We start from the raw sequence: 24,959 nt of genomic DNA on the forward strand, positions 1-24,959 counted from the left end.
TCCCTGTAGGTATATCTGAGCAGGCATGATGCATAAAAGCTATTATTATCAATGTAGTTTTGTTTACAACAGTGTTAATTCCAAAAATGTATTGTTCGCCCATGTGCCACTTAACTGATGTGTGTAGTTTTGGCAGCATGTGTTGGTGAGTGGACAGTACGTGTGTGATGTGTGCAGTACAGATTTGCAGGTGTACATTTGTGAACATGGTGGAGGTGCACTGTCTGCATGTACGTGCATAGTGGACACATGGGAAGGGTGATGTGACATTTAAAAGCTTCAACCTGCTGGAAAAATTTGTGACTGAGACACACAGTGGGTACACAGTGTCAAGACTTCATTGTTTCTATTGGTGGCCAGTATGCATTTTAATACACATATGTTTTAACTTGGGTACACATGATTGTATGACATGGTTTGACACTATGCTGTGGGTGATAGTGTTACTATCTGTCATTGGTTTGCATTCTGGTAGTGTACACAACCCCAACAGCCTGACTATAACCAATCGTTAGATGATGTCTTGACAACTGACACACAGATGTAGGTAACTCAGTAACATTTGGATACGTCCGGTACTATACTATACCAGTAACCAGTGGTATTGACCGCCACCCATTCCTGGGACCACTCCTGTTTGGCATATAGCCCTCTTAGGTACAAGTAAACACACTAGGGATATGTCTGTCCACATCTGGAAATGCATACAGTGGCCTACAATGCATTCTCCAGATGAGACACTTATCCTCCACAAGGGTATCATACAGACAGATACCTGTTGTCCAACCCATGCTGTAAAGCTGTAAGCCAAATATAGCATAGTCATCCACATTTATTAAACATTGTATCCTGACAGTACCACATAGGTAGTAGCCCCAAACATGTAGAACGGGTACCAATGTGTACATACGACCAAGTGTTATGTCATCTGTCCTTTGGTATTCACATTTCTATAGGTATTCTGAAGTCCCCCATTGTATCACATAACCAATAAGGGGTCTGTATGCATATCCACAAAGTTGCTATACACCTATAATGAATGCCCATTATAGACAGACTTTGTTGTGTTTAAACATGTCTTAAATATACCCAAGGCATGAACCCTCACTCCCACTATTCTATAGAAACTGTCATGGGTGTGTGTGACACGGATGACCTAGGCCACAGATCACTACAGTTGCTGGCCTTGTCACAAACATACATATGTGACCGAAGGTCAGAGAAGCAGCAGTACAATCTGTCATAGGTAACAGATGTATTCATGTAGAAAGCAGGCTTCACACCTATGAACTAATTGAGGTCACATGTACATATATGTATTTGCCACACAGATACCTGAAGTGTGCAATGCACATAATGTTGTTATACTGATATGTCATACAGTAGTAAAAGCTAAACACACAACACATTGACCAACAGTATCACACACACACACTCAGCAATTGCAAGATTCAAACCCTTACCTAGCTATGTTATTATTCTAGAGGAATACGCATTAACACAATGTGCTACATGCTTTACTGGGAGCTTTTTTTTCCACTGCTATATTTGTAGGATGCTGACATCATCAGACTTGCCAAACAGGAATATATCACTTTTAAGCTGTTTTCCTAGTCTCCAAAAAGGGCAATACTCTCTAATGAAATCACATAGAAACATACACACACAGCAATTACAGGATTCAAATCCCGACCTAACTATGTTGTGATACAATCGAGATACGCATTTACACGACACGCTACGTGCTTTACTGGGAGTTTTCATTTCCACTGCTATATTTGTAGGATGCTGACGTCATCAGACTTGCCAAACAGGAATGTAACACTTTTCAGGTGTTTTCCTAGTCTCAAAAAAGGGCATTACTCTCAAAGGAAATCACACAGAAACATACACACACCCCCACTCAGCAATTGCAGGATTCAAACCCCTACCTAACAATGTTGTGATACTGGAGAGATACGCATTAACATGACACTCTATATATTTTACTAGGAGTGTTCATTTCCACTGCTATATTTGTAGGATGCTGACATCATCAGACCTGCCAAACAGGAATATAACACTTTTAAGGTGTTTGCCTAGTCTCCAAAAAGGCACTACTCTCAAAGAAATTCACACTGACACATACCCCCCCCACACACACACACACCAATTGCAGGATTCAAACCTCTACACCACTATGTTATGATACTGGAGAGATATGCATTAACACGACACGCTATATGCTTTACTGGCAGTTTTCATTTCCACTGCTATATTTGTGGGATGCTGACATCATCAGACTAGACATGGTACTGTGTGTGCACTTTGTTTTATGCAATCCCACGACTGAGACATGGGGGACAGCAGGTGTTACCAGCTTGAACAGGAGTCCACAATTCTTACCTTGTGTGATCTATCTGCGGCACAGTTGCCAATCCATCCAATGACAATACATATTTATGCACAGGTTGTTTATTTTGTGGATACAACGTGTCTGGGATGCTGGAAAAGGCCTATTCAAAGTGTATGTGGGACGTGTGTATCTCATTTCATTGATGTATGTCCTGGGTGGCTGCCTTGCAAACAGTCTAGCAGGTTTGGGAAACATGATCTGCCCATGAACAGTCCAAAGTTGGTAGGGTTGTGTGTTTATAGGCTTCCAATAGCTATGTTTCTGACTTCAATCATGATGGACTCCATGGCCTTGCAGATCAGACTTCATCGGCTTATAAGACTATAGTTTCTATGGTCTTTTGTGCACCAACACTTGTGTAGTGTGCCATATGTTGCTGTAACCCATTCAACAGTTTCATATCCTGTAGAGAGGGTGAGGCTCAACAGACTGTTCAGGTACAGGGTCTGTTTGTTCTGCAGTTCACTTATGACACATATAGGGGCACAATGTAATCCAATTGATGCCATGTTTTCAGCTTTGGAAGGAGTGTGTACCCATTCTACATGTGATATCTCCTGTTATGATGAGTGGGCCTTTTTTCAGTGGGAGGTGGGTATGTATATATGGGCCTGTCTGACAGGATGTTGGCATTGTCAGTCATTTAAATTTGGCCCTGACTCAGGACATATATGAGTGTACATTGTTATTTATGACATAGCTGAAGGAAGTGTCATGGTTCTGTATGGACTCCTTCGCAGATAATCTTTCCATGACCTGGATTGGATAGTGTTTGGAGTGCACATTGGGCCGGATTCATGAAGGCTTGCACAGAGTCTAAGAGTAGAGTAAGACTCCATGTAGCCAACATGTCCGCCAAGCGATCCAGGAACAGCCGGTAGGGGTGTGCAACAGAGCTCCTAAAATGACTCTTACACGGACAGGGCTAGGATCTGCAAATTACCTCAATTGCAGGCGAAAGCTATGCAAATGAGGTAAATTTGTGATCCAGGAAACCCGAACCTGTCCGAGTAAGAGTAGTGTTATTTGCAGAAATGTACTCCATTGACAACTGAGTACGGTTCTGCAAATAGCAAAATGGAGGCGTGAAAGCTCCAAAAAAGGATGCATCCAGTTGAGGAAGCATGCCAATGGCCAAAAATATGGCCATTGGCAATGTCCACCAATGCAAAATAAAAATAAAATAATTTTTTTTATCCCGATTGCCGATATTTAAGCATAGCGAAGCGCCACAGAAACACGCTGTGCTCTAAAAACCAGAAAACCAATAATTAAAATCCACAAATGTGAATTTTATTGTAATTCCTAATATACAATGCAAGGGAATGGCAGGCCAAAGACAACATGGCTACCGAGTAGAGGATGCTAAGGGGGGAAGCTCAGTCTAAGAAATGTAACCAAGCATTATTAGGCAATCCTATGCAAATGAGGGTAAGGATAGTGAATCCCAAGTTTACATAGCAAAAGAGCACAATCAGTGGAGTGTTGGGGTAGGATAAGGGGAGTATCAGTGTAGAGGATAGGTGACATCATGAGGGGGGTATGTATGAAAGAAGTGAAGCTATATGGAGCAGAGTGACATGTGTTTCCTGTCAGTTAGTCATCACTGGAAGAGGTGTATCAACAGGTACCCTAGCTAATGGCAAGAAATTGCAGGTGTATGCCGTGGATAACATGAAAGTTTCTTGTAGAAGTGCTTGCAACGTGTTTGCGCACGGGTGCAGGCCCGTACATCCGAGTAAGACTGTGTGTGCGCCTGTGTGCATGTTTAAGCCGGAGTAAGCATGTCTAAGGTCGTTTAAAGTTGTGTAAGTGCGTTTGCGCCTGTGTGCATGCGTTTTAGCAAGAATAAGCAAGTTTTAGTCCATGTAAGCATGTGTGCGCGCGTGTGAGCTGGTGTGCACGTGTTTGCGCTTGTGTGCGTGGTGCTGACCCCTGAGGAAACAGAAAGGGAAAAGGAAGCACAACAAATAGTAGGAAGTTAACCAGGGAGTACTAGCAGAGCTAGCAGGTGAAAACAATCAGAATCAGGCAATTACAAAGGCAGTACACTAGCCCAGCCCAGCCCAGCACTTAAAACTCAGCAAACAATGTTCCACTATGTTTTTCTCAGAGACACTGCAACACTGCAGTAAGCTAATAGAAGTGAAAACTGAAAAGCTTTACTGAGACAAAGAAATGTTGGGGGCTGCCATTGCTGTTATAAGGTGACATATGCAACATGCTGAGGGTGGTGACAATGCGAATGCTGCTGAGCAACCCACAGTGAGGAGACGGAGAAGAGTGTACAGGCCCAGGGTAACCTACCAGGGGCTACATGAGCTGGAGATAGTGGAGTGCTATAGAGTGGACAGAGACCTCATGCAGCAAATTGTTGAGCTGTGCAGGCCATGCCTCACACACAGAACCAACAGAGGGGAACCCATCCCAGTGGAAACCAAGGTATGTGTTGGCCTAAGAATACTAGCAACAGATACCTTCCAGAGACCAACTGGTGATATGATGGGGATTTCACAGGCATCAGCATCTAGGGTACTGCACCAGTTCCTGAATGCCATGTCAGCACGTCAATGATCATGTATATTTCCCCAATTCCCGTGAGGTATTGGCCAGTAATATGCATCTTTTCCAACAAATAGCGGAATATCCTGAGGTAGTGGGTGCAATAGACTGCACGCACATACGCATCAAAGCACCAGCTGGTGAACGGGGTAGGGTCTACTATAACTGAAAGGGTTTCCCCTCCATCAACTGCCAGGTTGTGTGTGATGCCCAGGGCATAATAATTAATATTTGTGCTGGCTGCCCTGGAAGCTACCATGATTCCCATATCTGGCATCTGACACAGCTGTACCAGACATTTGCCAATGGGGACATCCCTCATGGTCACCTAGTGGGGGATGCTGGATATGCACTCAAGCCGTGGCTGATGATACCCATCAGAAATGCACACACACACCTGAACAGGAACGCCATAATGAGGCACACGCAAAAACACAAAATGTAATCGAGCGTGTGTTTGGGCTGCTCAAGTCACGGTTCCGGTGCCTGGACACATCTGGTGGAGCCTTGCAGTACTCACCAACTACATGTACCCAAATAGTCATGGTATGTGCTATGCTGCATAATATGATCCTGCAAAAACAGCTGCAGCAGGAGCAGCATAGGGCCGGGCCAAACAGCCCCCCACCATTGCCAAGGCCATCACAGGTAGAGCGTGACTCAGAGGAGGAACAACCTGAGCTTGCCCCAGTAGGCAGAAGGAGGTGTGCCCAGTATGCTTTGGCCTTGGCAAAGAGACAATGCATAGCATATACACTGGCTCAGTAGGAACCCTGGAAATGACACCTCTCTCTGACTCGCACATATAGTAAAAGGGATGCCTAACTTGACACTACCTGTTAACAAACATGTATAGGGAGTGTAATATGTGCATCCGACATAGGCAGCCCAGCAGCACCACCTGAGACATGATTGCCATGTGTTAAGCAATATAAAGCAGTGCTAAACAGCTTTTACCACTATTTAGTATATGTAAACAAAATTGCACACACTAAGTAGCACAACTTTGGGCAATGTTGAGCAATATTGGGCAGCGTTCAGCAATGTTGTGCGAGTTTGGTCAAAGTTGGGCATAGTTGAGCAAAAGCAGGTAAACATGGTCATATTTGCTTTACTGTTCCTTAAGCAGTCTGGTCAGCCCAGTATGAAAATATGAAGCAGTGACAGTCCTCGAACCCAGGAAACTGTGCACTATAGTCATAGTACTGAACAACTAAACCATGACAGTATTTCAGTGGTCAGCCTGTATGAAGAAATGTTGATAAGTCTATGCAAAGTATCTCATGGAAAGTCTGCAGGCACAGCATAATCCCTGTCGAGTTATGACACAAAGGCGAGCCCTGCAGTAAGAATAGAACCTGATTTTCAACACAGGTATAGTATAAATGTTAATATTGGTCATGTTCACACACATCAACAAATGTAGTGGACCTCAGACAGCAACATACTGAAAGGTCACACTGGGCATGCTCCCACACTTGAATAAATGAGACAAATGTCAGACAACAAAACAGTGAAAGGCCGAACTGGGCATGCTCACACACTTAGGCCATGTCTGAGTACAGCAGTGGGCCACACATATCCGGCAGTTGCATGTGTTAACTCAGGAACCTCTCACTATTCACCAATCCACCTTGTGCACACACACAGTTATATGACAAGAGACACATATATAATATAGTGGAACGCTGTCATAATCAAATATGTTCTGCAGATACTTAGGTTGTTCATAGAAAGTGGGAAAGCAAAGAAGAAACAAAACCTGCATTCAGTATCATCAATAAACAATGTGCATCCCGAACATTATCATAGGTTCAGAGGTTGATACTAGGCTATCTGCCCTAGGGCATGTATAAGCCTAGCCAGAGTGTGTTTGGCTTTCGCAACCCTGTTAGATTAGTAGACTGTGCCTGTGAATAGTAGGTCACATAAGATAGCCCATTTACATTTAGTTTATTGTGCCTCTGTCTAGCAGGGACACAGAAGATATCCCAGGGGTAAACATACGATCACCCATCCACTTGTCAAGATGTCTCCTGTAGGTGGTCAGTGGGTTGCTCTGCGTATGTGGGACTGGGATCTCATTCCAGAGTGAGTGGAGCCTCTGGAATGGGAATCTGTCCCTCCAGCATGTCCTATTAATATCTGTGCTGAGTTTTACGTCCCTGGAGTGTGTAACTCTAAGGGATTCAGATATCCTGAGGTGGAGCATGTCCATTAATTCTGGGTTGGACATGGTTTTAAACAACAGGCACAGATCGCATCCGAATAGGCAGTAAGTGACTGAGTAGAGCTGGAGTTACTTTAGCTAAACTGCGCAGGGCATCTGTGTGAGACCCTAGATCTACTTGGTGAGGTACTTTTGTGGCTATTACAGTTGCTGCAGGTGTTGGGTAACTTACATCCCAAATGGGGCATTGTATCCAAGCATGGGCCTGATGAGTATAGGGCCACAATGACCTCACTTGATTTAGATGTGAAACCTTATGGGATAAGGTGGGCTATATAGAAGGTCTGTCTAACCACATTGGCAAAGTGATTATCAAAGGTGAGAGTACTAACTACTCGTGTCCCCAAATCCCTAATAACACCTACTGTACATAATGGATTACCACCTATGTGGTAATGTGTGGGCAGGTTGTTATTCCCAAAGGGGATGACTATGCATTTAATGGCATTTAGCTGTAGGCCATGGCTCTGTCACCAGTTATCCATCTCTGTAGGACCCTTTTTGAGGATGCTTGTGCCAGCTGGAGAGTTGATTATGGCACCCAGTTTGCAGTAATCTGCGAACATGGTCAGCCATATTCCTCCTGTGTTAGCCTGTAGGTCAGAGAAATATATACTGAACAAGAGAGGTCCCAGGACTGAGCCTTGTGGGATGCCACGTGTAACTGGTGTATAGTCCGACATGGCACCTGCAATACTGACCATATGGGTGCTATCCCTGATCCAGTTAGCAATCCATCTTGTGACATATGTGTCGATATCGAGGCTGGTGAGCTTATGTATAATGCCCGAATGGGGTATTGTGTTGAAGTGTTTTGTGAGGTCCAGGTACACTGTGTGGACAACCTTCTCTACATCTATGGACCTGGTAACTGTTTAAAGAAGTCAAACAGGTTCAAGAGGCAAGATCTGCCCGCAACAAAGCCAAATGGTGCAGGATCCAGTGTCTGTAGGTTCCCGATGTCTATGTGTTTGAGTTCCATGACTATACGCTCCCTAGCTTTGCAGACCAGGCTTGTTAGGCTTATAGGGTGATATTGTCCAGGGTCCATTGTGGCACCACCTCTGTAGAGCAGGACCACTGTTGCTGTAAGCCATTCCTTGGGTACATATCCTGTAGTAACTCTGATATTGAACAGTGACTTAATGTGAGGGTTACGTTCATCATGAAGCTCATGTAAGACGCAGGCCGGGACACCGTCCAGTCCCATTGATGCTGTGTTGTCTGCTTTGGAGAGGGCAACACTCACCTGTTTATCTGTGATGTCAGGAAGGCTACACTCTGTTGGGATGGACATTTGCTCTTTAGTGGGGATGGGGGGGGGGGGGGAGACATTTGCACTGAACCTGTTTGCCAGGATGTTAGCAATGTCTGTGGGTTTAGTGTATGTTTTGTCATTATGCAGTAACTCACAGCATATCTGGGAGTTTCCACCCAGATTCCTGACATAACTAAAGAAGACCTTGTGATTGTCCTTAGTGTCTAGTGCAAGTTTCCGTTAGAAGCAGGCCTTAGATGAATTAATGAGTGATTGTAGCTTTTTGCTAGTACTGATCAGAGATGCCTTCCCTTTTTGGGATTGTGCTCTATCATGTAGTAGCCTCCTCCTTTCGTTGTATAGCTTATTTATGGCCAGGGTCCACCAGACAGGTCCCCTGCCTTTGGAGGAGTGAGTCCTGTTGTTATATGGGATAGCATGATCCATGCATTCCAGTAGGTGTCCATAGAATGTGTTTGTAAAGGATTCAGCGGTCTGAGCTGTATTTACCACTGTCCCAGGGTCTTTGAAGGATACCACCTCGGTTTGGAGAAGTGTGACGTTTGCTTTTGAGAAGTTCTTCACCGAGATTACCTAGGATGGGGGTGGGGACGGGATATGGATGCCCAGTGAGATAAATGTATGGTCTGACCTTACCAATGAGGGGTATACCTCTGGTGTGGAACATAGAGTCCCCATGTTGGTGATGATCAGGTCCAATATGTTTTCCCCTCTTGTGGGTGTGGTGACCAGTTGTGCCATAGCATTTGAGTTTATAAAATCTAGCAACTGTTGGGCGAGGGTGTTGGGGCTTGAGTAGTATTCCCAGTCAATGTTTGGGTAGTTGAAGTCACCCAATATAATGGTGTTTGGAGAGACTTTCATATTCTCCAGTGTTCCCAGGAATACTGAGTGGTGTTCCTCAGTTTGAGAGGGTGGTCTGTAGCAGGATACAAACTGAAAGGCAGTTTTTCCCACTGTTAGTTTCACATGTATGGTCTCTGATGCTTCATGCAGTGCTACTAACTTGGAGGTGTGTGTATCTGTGATGTATATGGATACTCCCCCTATTTTTGTTGGCCGGTCCGAGTCTTGTGGCCGAAAAGCATGGTATGAAGTATAACCTGGTAGTGCTGGTGTGCTTTCAGGACCCTGAACCAGGTGTCTGTTACTGCACAGATATCGACATTATCCATACTGAGGGGAGTCCTGAGTGCATGCATTTTGAGGGTTAGACATCTGGTGTTGAGCAGCATTACCCTTAGTTTCTTTTACCTTGTAACGTCTATGGAGATGGGTTTGTCTTTTGATCCTCACATAAAAAAGCCACTATGGGGGTGGCAAGAACCTTAGCCAGTATTTGAAAGTCTGGGGGTGACAGGTGCAAGGCGTCCATAGCGAAGCTACGTGGCATGTTGAGCATGTCATCCCAGGCTGACAGACACTGGATCCCCTTGGAATGACACCAATATGTTAGCCAACTGTTAAAAGTGATCAGTTTGTCTGTATACTGTGACATCATTCTTGGTGAGGGTAGGATGCTACATAAGGTCAGGGTCATACTGGCCTGGGCTACATGATCAGAGAGCTCCTCTATGGCTCTTGTCATGTAGTTCTGGGAGGAACCTCTGAGGTTATTCACACCAGCATGAACAATGATGGAGCCATATTTGTACTTGCTTTGGAGTGACCTGAGTGCATGTGTTATGTGGCGGATCCTGACAACCGACAGACAGCTAAAAGTGACCTTCTCCTTGTTCAGCCTGGTGAGTGGGACATCAGTGTGTCTGACAATAAGAGTCACCCATTACAAGTGTATTAGGTGTGTTGGTTAGCCCTAAGGGCAGTGACTGTGTGGCACACTGACTTTGTGAACTATGTGATATGTGGGTTTTGTTGTGGGGTAGCAGTTGTTTGGGTGTCTGCTTTGGAGGTCTCTGCTGCTTAGGCAGAGTTTATTTAGAGCCTCCGAGTATGTTTTTGTGTGGTAATGTATTTTGTTTGCTGTCGCTATAGCTCTATGTGAGACTGGATTTGTGGTGTGTGTGGTTACCTTCACCACCTGATAGACTGTGCCAGTCATGGGTCAAGAGAGCTCAGCCTCCTGTTTGTCTATATATATATATATATATATATATATATATATATATATATATATAGTTGCAGCTCTCACATATATCTGAGTTTGTTCGGAGGAGGAGAGGGTTGTCTGTGTACATAAGGCAGATGTAACATTGCGTCAAAATTCCAATATTCACCAGTTGGACTGGAGAGTACACATGAAACTGACCTTTGGACATGCCAGGATATTATGATGATATACTCTGTTGACTGATCAAAGAGGATCAGTAGGGTGTTAAGTGTGTAAAAGAGTATAACAGGGGTTTAGTGGTCAGGTTTGTTGGTGTTTTGGAAAGATTATCTGCGAAGGAGTCCAGACAGAACCATGACACCTCCTTCAGCTATGTCATAAATAGCAATGTACACTCATATATGTCCTGAGTCAGGACCAACTGTACCTGACTGACAATGCCAACATCCTGTCAGACAGGCCCATATATACATACCTACCTCTCACTGACAAAAGGCCCTATCATCATACCAGGAGATATCACATGAAGAATGAGAAAACAGCTCCTCCCAAAGCCGAAAACATGGCATCAGTTGGATAACATTGTTTCCCTATATGTGTCATAAGTGAACTACAGAACAAACAGACCTTGCACCTGAACAGTCTGTTGAGCCTCACCCTCTCTACAGGATCTGAAACTGTTGAATGTGTTACAGCAACATATGGCACACCCCACAAGTGTTGGTGCACAACAGACCATGGGAACTATAGTCCTATAAGCCTATGAAGTCTGAACTGCAAGGCCATGGAGTCCATCATGACTGAAATCATAAACAGAGCTATTGGAAGCCGACAAACACACAACCCTACCAACTGTGGTATGTTCATGGGCAGATCATGGTTCCCAAACCTGCTAGACTGTTTGCAAGGCAGCCACCCAGGACATACATCAGTGAAAGGAGCTACACACGTCGCACATAGACTTTGAATAGCCCTTTATCAACATTCCAGACACATGTCATATTCACAAAATCAACAATCTGTGCATGAATATGTATTGTCATATAAAGGAATGGCAATTTGTCCACAGATAGATCAAACAAGCTAAGAATTGTGGTGTCCTGTTCAAGCTGTCAACACCTGCTGACCCACATGGTTCATTCCTGGGACTGCATAAAACAAAGTTCCCACACATTACCATGTCCAGTCTAATGATGTCAGCATCCTACAAATATAGCAGGAGAAATGAAAACACCCAGTAAAGCATATAGTGCATCTTGTTAATGCATATCTTTCTAGTATCATAACCTAGCTAGGTAGGGGTTTGAATATTGCAATTGCTGAGTCTGTCGGGGGGTGTATATGTGTGTGTGTGATGCCCTTTGGGAGAAGTGGCCTGTTTGGAGACTGATAAAATACATTAAAAGAGGTAAATTCCTCTTTGGCAAGTCTGATGATGTCAGTATCCCACAAATACAGCAGTGGAAATGAAAACTCACATTAAAGCATATAGTGCATTGTGTTAATGTGTATCTCTCTAGTATCATAACATAATTAGGTAGGGATTTGAATCCTGCAATTGCTGAGTGTGTGTGTGATCCCCTTTGGGAGGAGTGGCCTTTTTGGAGACTGGAAAAACACATTAAAAGAGGTAAATTCCTCTTTGGCAAGCCTGATGATGTCAGTATCCCACAAATAGAGCAGTGGAAATGACAGCTCCGAATAAAGCATATAGCATGTTGTGTTGATGCATATCTCTCTAGTATCATAACAGAGTTAGATAGGGGTTTGAATCCTTCAATTGCTGCGTGTGTGTGGGGGTGTATGTATGTGTGTGTGTGCTTTCCTTTGAGAAGAGTGGCCTTTTTGAAGACTGGGAAAACACATTAAAAGAGGTAAATTCCTCTTTGTCAAGTCTGATGATGTCAGTATCCCACAGATACAGCAGTGGAAATGAAAACGCCCAGTCAAGCATATAGCGCGTCATGTTAATGCGTATTTCTCTAGTATAATAACATAGTGAGGTAGGGGTTTGCATCCTGCAATTGCTGTGTGTGGGGGTGTGTATGATTTTCTTTAAGAAGAGTAGCCTTTTTGGAGACTGGGAAAACACATTAAAAGAGGTAAATTCCTCTTTGGCAAGTCTGATGATGTCAGTATCCCACAAATACAGGAGTGGAAATGAAAACTCCCAGGAAAGTACATAGCGCGTCGTATTAATGCATATCTCTCTAGTATCATAACATAGTTGGGTATGGGTCTGAATCCTGCAATTGCTGAGTGTGTGTGTGTGTGTGTGTGTGTGTGTGTGTGTGTGTGTGTGTGTGTGTGTGTGTGCATGAGACACTGTTGATCAATGTGTTGTGGGTTTTGCTTTTACTACTGTATGACATATCAGTAAAACAACAGTATGTGCATTGCACACTTCAGGTATCTGTGTGGCAAATACACATATGTACCATGTGACCTCAATCACTTCATAGGTGTGAAGCCTGCTTTCTACGCAAATACATCTGTTATCATTGACAGTTGGTGCTGCTGCTTCTCAGACTGTAGGTCACATATGTATGTATGTGACAAGGCCAGTCACTGTAGTGATCTGTGCCCTAGGTCATCTGTATCACAAACACACATGACAGTTTCTATAGAATAGTGTGAGTGAGGGTTCATGCCTGGGGTATATTTCAGACATGTTCAAACACAACACAGTCTGTCAATAATGGGCATTCAGTATTGGTGTACAACAACTCTGTGGATATGCATACAGACCCCTTATTGCTTATGTGATACACTGAGGGACATCAGCATACCTTTGGGAATGTGAATATCAAAGGACAGATGACATCACATGTGGCTGTATGTACACACCCTGCTACATGTTGTGGGCTACTTCCAATGTGGTACTGTCAGGATACTATGTATAGTAAATGTGGATGACTATGCTATAGTTGGCTTATAGCTTCACAGCATGGGTTGGTCAACAGGTATCTATCTGTATGATACCCTTGTGGAGGATAAGTGTCTAATCCGGAGTATGACTTGTAGGCCACTGTATGCATTACCAGATGTGGACGGACGTATCCCTAGTGTGTCTGCTTGTACCTAGGACAGCCACATGCCAAACAGGAGTGGTCACGGGAATGTGTGGCGGTCAACACCACTGGTAAATGGTATAGTACAGTACAGGAAGGATTCAAATGCTACTGTGTATCCTACAGCTGTATGTCAGTTGTCAGGACATCATCTAACGATTGGTTAAAATCAGGCTGTTGAGGTTATGTACACTACCAGAATGCAAACCAATGACCGATATTAACAGTATCACCCACAGCATAGTGCCAAACCATGTCATACACACGTGTACCCAAGTTGTAACATATGTGTAGTAAAATGCATACTGGCCACCGATAGGAAATATGAAGTGTTAACACTGTGTAATACAGGGCATGTCACCCTTCCCATGTGTCCACCATGCACGTACATGCAGATAGTACACCACCACCATGTTCACAAATGTACACCTGCAAATCTGTACTGCACACATCACACATGTACCGTCCACTCACCAACATATGCTGCCAGTACCACACACATCAGCCAAGTGGCACATGGGCGGACAATCCATGTTTGGAATTAACACTGTTGTAAACAATACTATATTGATAATCATAGCTTTGATGTATCATGCCTGCTCGGATATACCTACAAGGATATCATTACACTTTACTGTTGACAACATGCTAACATTGCTACACTGCTATTAGGTCACCCTGTGCATCAGCACCATGTTAGCCTGTTCCTGCATCAATGTCGCAGATGACAGGAGGTGGGACAGTTTCATCATATGCACAGGGTGTGTTATTGGTTTGCCAGAGCCTGACAATGACCCATCAAATCGATGTGTGTGTGTGTGTGTGTGTGTGTGTGTGTGTGTGTGTGTGTGTGTGTGTGTGTGTGTGTGTGTGTGTGACAACAGTACAATATGGGTCAGTGCTGATGTAATGTGTGTGTGTGTGTGTGTGTATGTGTTAGCCCTAGGTGTTGGGTTTATGTGTGTGTGTCTGCATGCACACAGTTCCCCCTTGTGGCTGCCAAATATGGGAGGTTGTGGGACAGCCACAGACTGTACCCGCCAGGCTGTACAGATCACTGTCTCCGGCCATGGACACAGTACCTGTGCCTGGCAGGGGTGACACGGACAGTATTGGGCACTAAGCCAGACTGGGTACTGTCGTCAGAGGCAGAGGGATGTTGACTGGACCCATGTTCCTGCTGGGACTGGCCAGAGCCATGTGCACATTATAGTCTAGGACAGTCAACCGACAGAGCAGCCCCAACATTGCTGGGGCTGGTACTGCCACTATGGGAGCGGCTGGCACTTGTGTGTCATCCGCGACGACTGCCAGCTGATGATGTTGCTGACATATGTCCACGTCAACGTCTCAGCCATCCTGCACTGTCCTGGCACATGGACATTACATTGCGGAGGACATCTAGTGTCTCCCCCCAACGTCTATCAATGATCTTGGTGTAATTACAGATGGCACTGGCAAGGTCACGGATACTGTCATTGATAGCGGTGTTATGAGCCCTCTGCGCCCTTAGCCCCTGCCTGGTGTACTGTTCCATAAGTGCCTGTGCCTGCATTACAGCACGGAAAATACCTGAGGTTGTGAGACCTGTGGGGGCATGTCTGCCAGGGGCATTACAACCAGCAGTGCTCCCATGAGAACCCCTGGACATATGCCTATGTGGTACCGTTCCAGATGTCTGGGCATGGCTGCTGTGTGGGGTTGCATGTGCCATAGATACCACACTATCCTGGTCAATGCCTACTGTATGCTGTTCCTCAGCTAAGGCCATTGGTGTTGAGGGATGTATTGGCAGTATGTATGTGCGCATAGATGGGGTGGAAAGCTGTGTACTGTCGATTGGAGGACCAACAACAGACCCTGTCAAACCTGCCTGTGCCACAACACATGTATCATCATGTCCACTATTTGTGGCAGTGACTTCAGGTTCCCTGCTGCACTCATCCAACAATACCTCAGCACCTGTGAGAGGGAGACAGGAAACACACTTTACCATCTGTACAGGATGTTAGCACACATGCACACATGATCACATGCACACATGCACACATGAACACATGCACACATGAACACATGAACACATGAACACATGCACACATGTACACATGCACACATGTACACATGAACACATGCACACATGAACACATGAGCACATGAACACATGAACACATGCATACATGCACACATGAACAAATGCACACATGAACACATGCACGCATGCACACATGAACACATGAACACATGCACACATGCACACATGCACACGAACACATGAACACATGAACACATGCACACATGCACACATGCACACAAATACACTACTCAGTCAAGTTGACACACACACACACACACACACACACACACACACACACACACACACACACACACACACACACACACACCAACAGCAATATGGAACATATTCATTAGTGGTTGATGGTGGAGTACAGTATCACAAGCCAAAGAGTCCTATCACACATGTCAGCATGCAGGATGTGTGTTGCTCAACAGCATGCAGTGCGAGTGTAGAGAGTCCCTGTTGATAACAGTATACATGTCGTTGATGCATGTGTGTTGTACAATGATTGGCCTCACCCTGGAACACAATGTGTACATGGACACAACATTGCAGTGCAAGTCTGAAATGCTTTCCAATGTCCTGTGCACCATCACTCATAGGTATACATACCATGTCCAGATGCACACAACTGTCAGGTGCATAACAATGGATGCTATATGTAGTACTGTAGTTACTGTAACTGGATGTAGTGTAGTACCATGCGCCATCATCAGGCAGCACCATGTGGTCACTCAAGGCCACTAATGTATGTCACACTGGCAACTTTCTTGCTGTACCTGACCTGCACCACTTTGGCTACATTAACCATTTCATAGCCAGTTGTTACATGGGTATGTCAGGTGTTTAATAGGGAGCATTGCCTAACATAACTGTATTGTGTGTTGAAGCATGTCACACTGCCCCATGATAGGCCTCTACCCCTCAGGTATAGTATGTGTGCTGTGTTGATGACATTTGGGATACTGGAGTATGACCTTACAGCAGGTGTCTACATACGCCATGTGTATCATATTAACACTTACTGCATATGACAAAGTGGTGTATGTTGTGTGCATGTGTATTGACTCTGCCTATACAATGTCCACTACAGTGTACCACAATTGGTTGGGATGCTCTGTGTATTGCATGTGTTTGAGGCAGCTACTCATGTTACTGGGATGTGCATAGTCCCACAGAGAACATGCAGAGCATGCACTATGTGTAGGTGTTTAACATGTGTATATGGCCTGCAACTCTCCTATGATATATACATGTTATATGCTATATTAAATGTAGAACACTCACCAGCATGGGTCTGCTGTCTTGCTATCACACCAGAGGGACCTGCAAGGATATGAGACAGTTTGTCAGTGTCAACAACTATGGCATTGCTGCTGTGAGTTTGCAATTTTACAGTAGTACAAAAGGTGACAGTCACAGGCATACAGATTATGTCCCAAATTATCAGTATTGCATGACACCAGGCTCCACATCTTCTGAATACACAGTACACATCTGATAAATGCATGTTCTAACAATTGAGCTAACAGTAGTCTACAGATATGCCATGTTACCTGCATGCTCTGTATCAACGTGCTGGGTGACTCTGTCCTCCATGATGACACAGGTCTGTTGTACTGGTTGGTCAGGAGCCACCACGCTGAGGAGCAGCTCTTCCACTCTGGTGAGGGAGGGTGTGTTACTGCACCACCACCTGTGGCAAGCTGTTGTCTGTGGACATCAGAGGCATGCTGCCGGACATGTCTGATTAAATCCCTGCAGTGATGGTTTACCTGCTCATAAGTCCGGTTATGCATGCCTACATCATTCACCCGATGGACAACATCCTGACACAGTGCAGGGTGGCCATGCTAGTCCTGGCTGGTTCTGGAGTACAGCAGGTTGTGATGATGTTTCCTGTTGTGAGACATGTCCCTGGAAGACAATAAAACAGTAATTGTGAGCAAGTCATGTGGCACACTTAACATTCTAAAGTACAGACATAAATGAAATGCCATATATAGCAACCTATTGGCTGTCAGTAGATACACACTTTTAATACCACATATGACTGCTCAGCCCACAACAGCCTGACAGTGCCTGACACATACTATATACCAAACCATGTTCTGCACAACAAAGTGAAACCAGTATGTAAGACTATACAACAGTACATGGCACACTGTATGTGACACAATGCACCACCTAGACACAGGAGGTGTATATGAAGCTAATGCATACAGACATTTGTCATCCATTGAAATGAATGTAAAGTACAGTTACAGTACTACCAGTACACCACACTACTTGTTGATATCAAACCCCTCAGTAACATATGTGTACATTCATCACTATAGGTGGCATACTGCTGTACTACACTATACATGTTGCTAGATATGCACTTATATCCTGTGACACACATACCACCGAGGCCATGTTACAGGCATACCCACATAAACATCAGACATGCCTACAAGACACAAAGGTATGGCAACACAGATTATTTTTACCTGTGTACCATACAGTATTGTGTGTCAGCACCTACAAAACCTCATGCCTGAGGTATGTAATGTGTGAGGACTACAGGTAACAAACAAAACAGTGTTTCCAAGCAATGTGGATATAAACCATACTGTGCTGTTTAGGCCTACAGCTTCAGGTAGTACTAAAGTTCATACGGGATTTGTATTCACTAGTGTTAACAATCAATAAGCATACATGTACTGCTTTAGCCTACAATGGCACACTCCAGTCAACACCATGGGACTACATCACACAGTATGCCATACTGCTTTTCCTGCCTAGCAATTGCATACGTATCTTTTGCTGGAATTAGAGCTACAACACTACATACCATGATATACACAGTTTCCCACTAGGCTATCACACATATACACATCTTTGACACATTCGCCTATGCATTCTCCATCACACCCAGTCAACCTCACATAGCAAGTAATGCAACAAGTACATGTGTGTGTGTATCGGGTCCTAGGTAGCTAATAGGCTATTATCCGTAGGGCCTATGGAAGCCAAGCCATATGGTACCCTGCCCTTCAACACCCATGTAATGTAGGTTCATGTGCCCCTGTCATGCAGAGCCACAGAGGTGATTCCTGGGTTGTGTTTCCTATCTCACATGCAATCATCATGATTAATCATGGCAGCTGCTAATGAGGACCTTCATTTGCTATTGATAGGTAGTTAGTTCCAGAGTATGGTATATGTCTGAAATGATAATGTACCACTCCAGCATGTTCTGCTTTTTGACGTTACAAGTTTTAGATCAGTACAGTGTGTAGCTTGTATGGTGTTTCATCTGTTTATATGGAGCATGTCCAACACCTGTGGGTTTCGCATAGCTTTGTATGTTAGGCAGAGGTAGCCTCTGGGTAGGCGGTATGCGACACAGTGTAGCTGGGGTTTTGTAAGACAGTCTGCACAGGGCATCTGTTTGAGTCTGGTAATACTCTTTGTGAGGTATGTGTCTGGCGTCTACAGTTGCTGTGGATGTCTTCTGAGGTACATACCAACATGGTCATTGTACTCTATGATGGGTGTTATGACTGATGAGTAGACTGGAACACTGACCTCTTTTTCCATTGATGACACACCTTTTCTGATGATATGTGGACTGTACTCAGTTTACATGACTAGTGTGGCACTGTGATTATCAAAAGGGACACTACTGTCCACCTGTGTCCTATAGTCTCTTATCACACTTTTGGTGTTGAGTAGACTACCACCTATGTGATAGTTCATGGGTACAGGGTTTTTAACAAAAGGGATGTCAATACGTGTACAACATTGAGCTTGAGCGTACATATGAACATCCATTGGTGTTCATATAGATATACATAAAGGCACATATACAGTCCACCTTTCATGGTGGGAATATCAATTATGCAAAGGCTGAGAGGGATACAGTTATGTAATGATATTGCACAGTCTTGTGCAGAATGCATGGAAGGTATTCTCAGCCCATGTATCTTTAGCAGGACCCCCTATCTGGAAGACTAAAAACCTAACAAATTATACCCACGGCGTTTAAACACCATGTCATATGCCAGCACTGTATGCTGTCTTGTTTGACACACACTACAACCTACATATAAATATGCACATAACAACCTGCACCAACATATAAATGTCCACCCTTCACAAACAGTTGCAGTATGTCCCTTGCTCTATGCACACCGACACTAAAGCTAAACAAATCAAACTAGTGAAACAAACTAGGCGAGCAGGAAATCAATGGAAGCTGAAAGTTTATTAAAAAGCAAGTTAAGTTAGCGCTTTCGGTGGAGACAGTGCTTCACCTTCTTCAGACATTAATTTAACTAATTAAGACACTTTTTATATAAATTGTGATTGAATTAAGCAATCAGATTTGTCCCTTAATCTGAGCTTAAAGGACCCTAATCTAAAATACATAAATAAACAAAAATACATAAAGATATATGTGCACAAAACAAGCCAAACCATCAACGAAATTGCCGCTCATAACATAAAAGGAAAAAACATGAGCATAATTGTAGCAATAAAAACATTTAAGTTATATAAAACACATTAAATATAACAATGATTGTAATGGGTGACTATGAGCATCCTTAAAGACACACCTTCAACAATCAAAGTTTTTAGTTTCCGTGAGTGTTATAAAACGGAACCTAAAAAATATTAAAACCATTCACTACAGTACAAATGCACTATGCAAAATATATGTCCAAATATCACCATTATGCCAGGACACTAAAAGAGAGCATCATATAGATGTGTCTTATTAATATACAACAAGAGAATAGCGATCTGGAAACACGTTGTTTCAAGCTGACTAGTAGTACCAGATCGCTAGTTGCGAAGCGCAAATTCTTATAAAGAAAAAGTGATGTACGCCTTTTGAAATAATGATTAACAGTGATATCTTGTTAATAAAATTTAATAAAAATCATTTAATAAGCACTTGATCAGCTGCCCTAATGTACAAAAAAGCACATGTGCTCTATGCACATGTTCAGATGCTAATATATCAGACACATATATATCTCTCCATATGTGTGTGCCATACACACAGGGTCCACACTGTTGTAAGTCCGTACACCTCACGGATGACCTGTTGAGCATTGCTACAACATGGACAGTTGTCACATGTGTGCATACAGTAATAGTACAGGGAGTATATATAGCTGCAAATGCTACATTACTATACTAGCCTGGTACAGCAGTTGCCAATGCTAAGCTACACATTATGTGACTATCATGCATGTCTTACTCTGTCACATCCAAGTTTATATAGGTGTTGCACTACTCCCCCAAACTGCCATTAAATGCAGTACTGTACAGACTATAGATAACATGTTCAGATGTTTGACATATAATGCTGAGCTACATATTTCACAGTTATGTCCCACTGCACACAGCTACACACTTATTTCTCCATGGCAGTAGTTATGCATGGCATTAGTGCATACATACCTACTGCTGCCACATATGCATGTTTCAGAGTATGTACAGTACTATTCATAAACATCTACTACTTGTCGGTAACTTCAGATCTGTTACATACCTGTTTGTCCCTTTCAGATCCATGTGTGTATGCATTGACAATGTTTTTTTTTTTTTTTATTAAGTAAAGTTTTTTACTTAAGTTTTCTTTTTGGTTATTAATTAAGTTTTTTTTCTTAATTAATAATTTTAGGTTATAATAAAGTATATATATTTGTTACTTAATTAAATATTTCTTTATTAAGTACTACAGTTTGTCACTACTCTCCAGGAGTTCTAGAGTTGCTGACACGTGCAATGTAATGATTGCATGTGGGGATAGCAAGTACAATCTGCTTTTATAGGTATCTGTGATGCCCTCTGCACCAATTGTTGCCCAGCATTTGGTAAATGCATACAGCCTGCTGTGTGGTAATTGCAGTACTCACTGTCATAGCAACCCATTGCTATAAATTGCTAAGGTATGTAGGCATAGCCCTTTCAAATTTCCAGAGTGGGGCCCATGCTTGTTTGCTGTGGACACTGTTGTGTAAGTCAGAAGGTTGGTATACATCTTATAAATGAAGCTAGAGGTGTAGACAGTGATGTACATGTTGTACTCAGACCTGACTTTTGCCTCTTCCAGTACAGAGCTATCAGTGTAGAGTTTAACTCACCCCTACAAATGCTTACAAAACATTTATGTGACTATGTAGTTTCTTTTCTACTCATATAATTAACTGCCATACAAATGTAGTTATTTAGAAGTATTCTTTTGGCACAGGAACTGTTTGTGAACTGTTATACTGTGAATATTAATGTACTCACTTCTGCAGGGTTAGTGTTTTTTATTGTTGACATTAGCACAGGGTTCTCAGGACAACTGGACAATTCCAGTACTGAGTATGCCTACCTACACGCTTGGCAGACCCTAAACACATAAGTATATTTTAATTGTGGGGGTGGTGCTTACATACAGAGAGCATTATGTATTATTGTGTTAATGTTATCTTGCTGGACTTAAAGGATTGGTGTGTACCTATTAGTTTATCAAGGCAGGTGGTCTGTCTGCATAGTTCTCAACTGTGAACCTGTCCAGATGGTAGCCAGAAGTTACACTGTTATTCTTTGTCTGTGCAACTGAAAACTGTGTTTTCAGGACTGGTACAATGGCATTGTTACAGTCAGTTGCTACCAGTACATGGCTACATCCTTTGATATTTTTGTGTTGTACTCCTACATAAGGGTATGCTTGTGGAGGTCCTACCAAAGCTATTTGCAGAGTGTGTAACAGCAGAATAGCTTATATGCCTGTGTGTTTGTGCCACTGCCAGGCCTATGAAACACTCAGATACATCTTTGCATGGAGTCAGGGATAGGTAGTTAAAAGTGAGGTACACCTTACACATAATAGGGACAGTAAGTGTAGACTTGAGTGAAGCAGTGCATATGGATTAGTACTCCTTTTATGAAGTACAAGTGGTGTCTACTGTTATTATTGTCAGTATTCATTGTGTAATACCCACCTTTCTGACTGACGTCAGTACTTTTCAGAGGGATTCAGAGGGACACAGCTAAAATATGTTTCACAATCAGGGACATCCCTGAAAAGTAGTCACAGTTAGGAAGTATGGCCTCTGCCCTAATCAGATATGCCACTGTTTGTCCTGCTATGATACTGTGTGGGGGTTGTAAAGTGCCTCTGTAACATTATTTGCTGCTTGAATGGCTGCTTCTCACATCACACTCATGTAATGCAATTCCACAACAATTGTTGGTAAAGATCCACAGAACAAGCTTTGTGTTATGGCCTTCCTATTTTTCCTTTACATTCACTCATTGTAATGCATGATATATTTATTTTAGCACCTAGTTATTGTATATCTGCTGTGGTTTAGTGGTACTTCATGCAGTCTAGTGTGTCCAAGGTCTGGGGTTCGAGACTGACAGAGGTGTTTTATTTTGCTGCTGAGCAGAACAAGGGCCCTGGCATAGAGTGACTAAGGCACTTTTAAGCAGTTGTAAGCGGGTTTGCGTGAGGTTGTCCAACGCTTAGCTAAGCGCACACATGCGCACACTTGCTTAACCCCACTTACTACTGCTTAAAAGTGCTTACTCCCGCTAACCCCTGCGCTAATTTCCTTGAAAGAAAAGAAAATGGGGAGACAGGAAAGTGGTGAAAAAGGAGGCACAAAAAGGGAAAGACAGTAGCAAAACAAGCTCAGGATGTGCAGGACGGGTGTAGGGAAGGTCCATAGCTGTCCATTTCTTTACCAGCAACAGCTGTGCATATGCAATAAATTTGGAGTGAAATTTGAAACCTTCCACCCCTAGGAGAGGGGTGAGGACAACAAAGTATGTTGTACTGCCAATTATATTTATCAGTTTACATGTCCAGTGGACATGTGTGAGAAATGGGCAGCTATGTATGGGGCATAATTTTTTTGTGAGTACAGATTGCCCTTTTTTTTTTTTTAAGGTGAGAGTGGAAACTGAGGTAGAGGAAGTAGGTATATTTGTGGAGGTAGGTTGGGGAGGTAAACAGACCAAAACATACACCAGCTACATGGATCAATGAAGGCAGTCCTGTAGTATGATGTGGGTTCCACCAATAATTCCAAGAACAATTCCAAAAACGACTCGGACCAAAATAGGTATAAATTTATTCCAGAAAAATCAAACTGGCAAAATAAAGCAGGATTAAGAGCTTTCGTCTTCTCACCGGAGACCTCCTCAGAATCAAAGTTAAAAGGTTGGCAGCGCTATTTATAACACTACCACTACCATATTACTGTGTATGTATGTTTTGATATATCTTTAAGACAAGGTACTTTTAATGGTCAATTATTTAATTATTTTATTAATGGCAAACTGTGTGAGTGGTAGTGTTATAAATAGCACTGCCAACATTTTAACTTTGATTCTGAGGAGGTCTCCGGTGAGGAGACGAAAGCACTTAATCCTGCTTTATTTTGCCAGTTTAATTTTTCTGGAATAAATTTATACCTATTTTGGTTCGAGTCATTTTTGGAATTGTTCTTTGAATTATTGGTGGAACCCACATCATACTAGAGGACTGCCTTCCTTGATCCGTGTAGCTGGTGTATGTTTTGAGTCTAATTTTTGTATTTTCTGTTTGGTTCCTGATTTGTCAGCTATCGGATTCGAGGTGTCTCAGTGTGTGGGATCACACTACCACCATTCCTCGACTGGAGATTTCACCTTGTGAACTTGTGGTTTCACTGTGTATTTTTGATAGTGTGGGCTATACTATTAACCGGAAGGATTCTGGACTGTATTTGGTATTTTTTGTCTATCGGTGGCCCACTACTTATTCAACTTTGTATTAATTTACCATTTTTCGACATTTGTCATGTCTGACAACTGTTCCCATTTGAGTGAACTAATAAAAGTTATTCAAAGCCACTCACAGAGTAGCAACATGCCCTCCAAGGTGGGAAATGAGATCCCTTGTGCTCAGAGTAGCCCAAGGAACACACGAGAAGTGGTGATGACATCACAAGTTGGGGACGGCAATAATATGGCGAGGAGAAGATCAACACAAGCGAAAGATTGTATGGTGGGTTCCTCTGATAACTTGAATAGAATGGGACAAAATGAACATAATAACCAGAAGGGGAATGATTTTTCTAAATATCACAATATGGACTTCAACAGTTGGTTAAACAGATCGTTTAACAATTTTACAAAAGTAACAGACTCTGAACGTAGAAGCAATACGACATATAAAGAGAAATGTAAGACTTTCAAGCAATTGCTTACAAGATATAGAAGTTTAGTAGTAGAG

This window comes from Protopterus annectens, chromosome 3.part0 (genome assembly GCF_019279795.1).
Source record: "Protopterus annectens isolate FY-2018-M chromosome 3.part0, PAN1.0, whole genome shotgun sequence".
NCBI classification, from domain to species: domain Eukaryota; kingdom Metazoa; phylum Chordata; order Ceratodontiformes; family Protopteridae; genus Protopterus; species Protopterus annectens.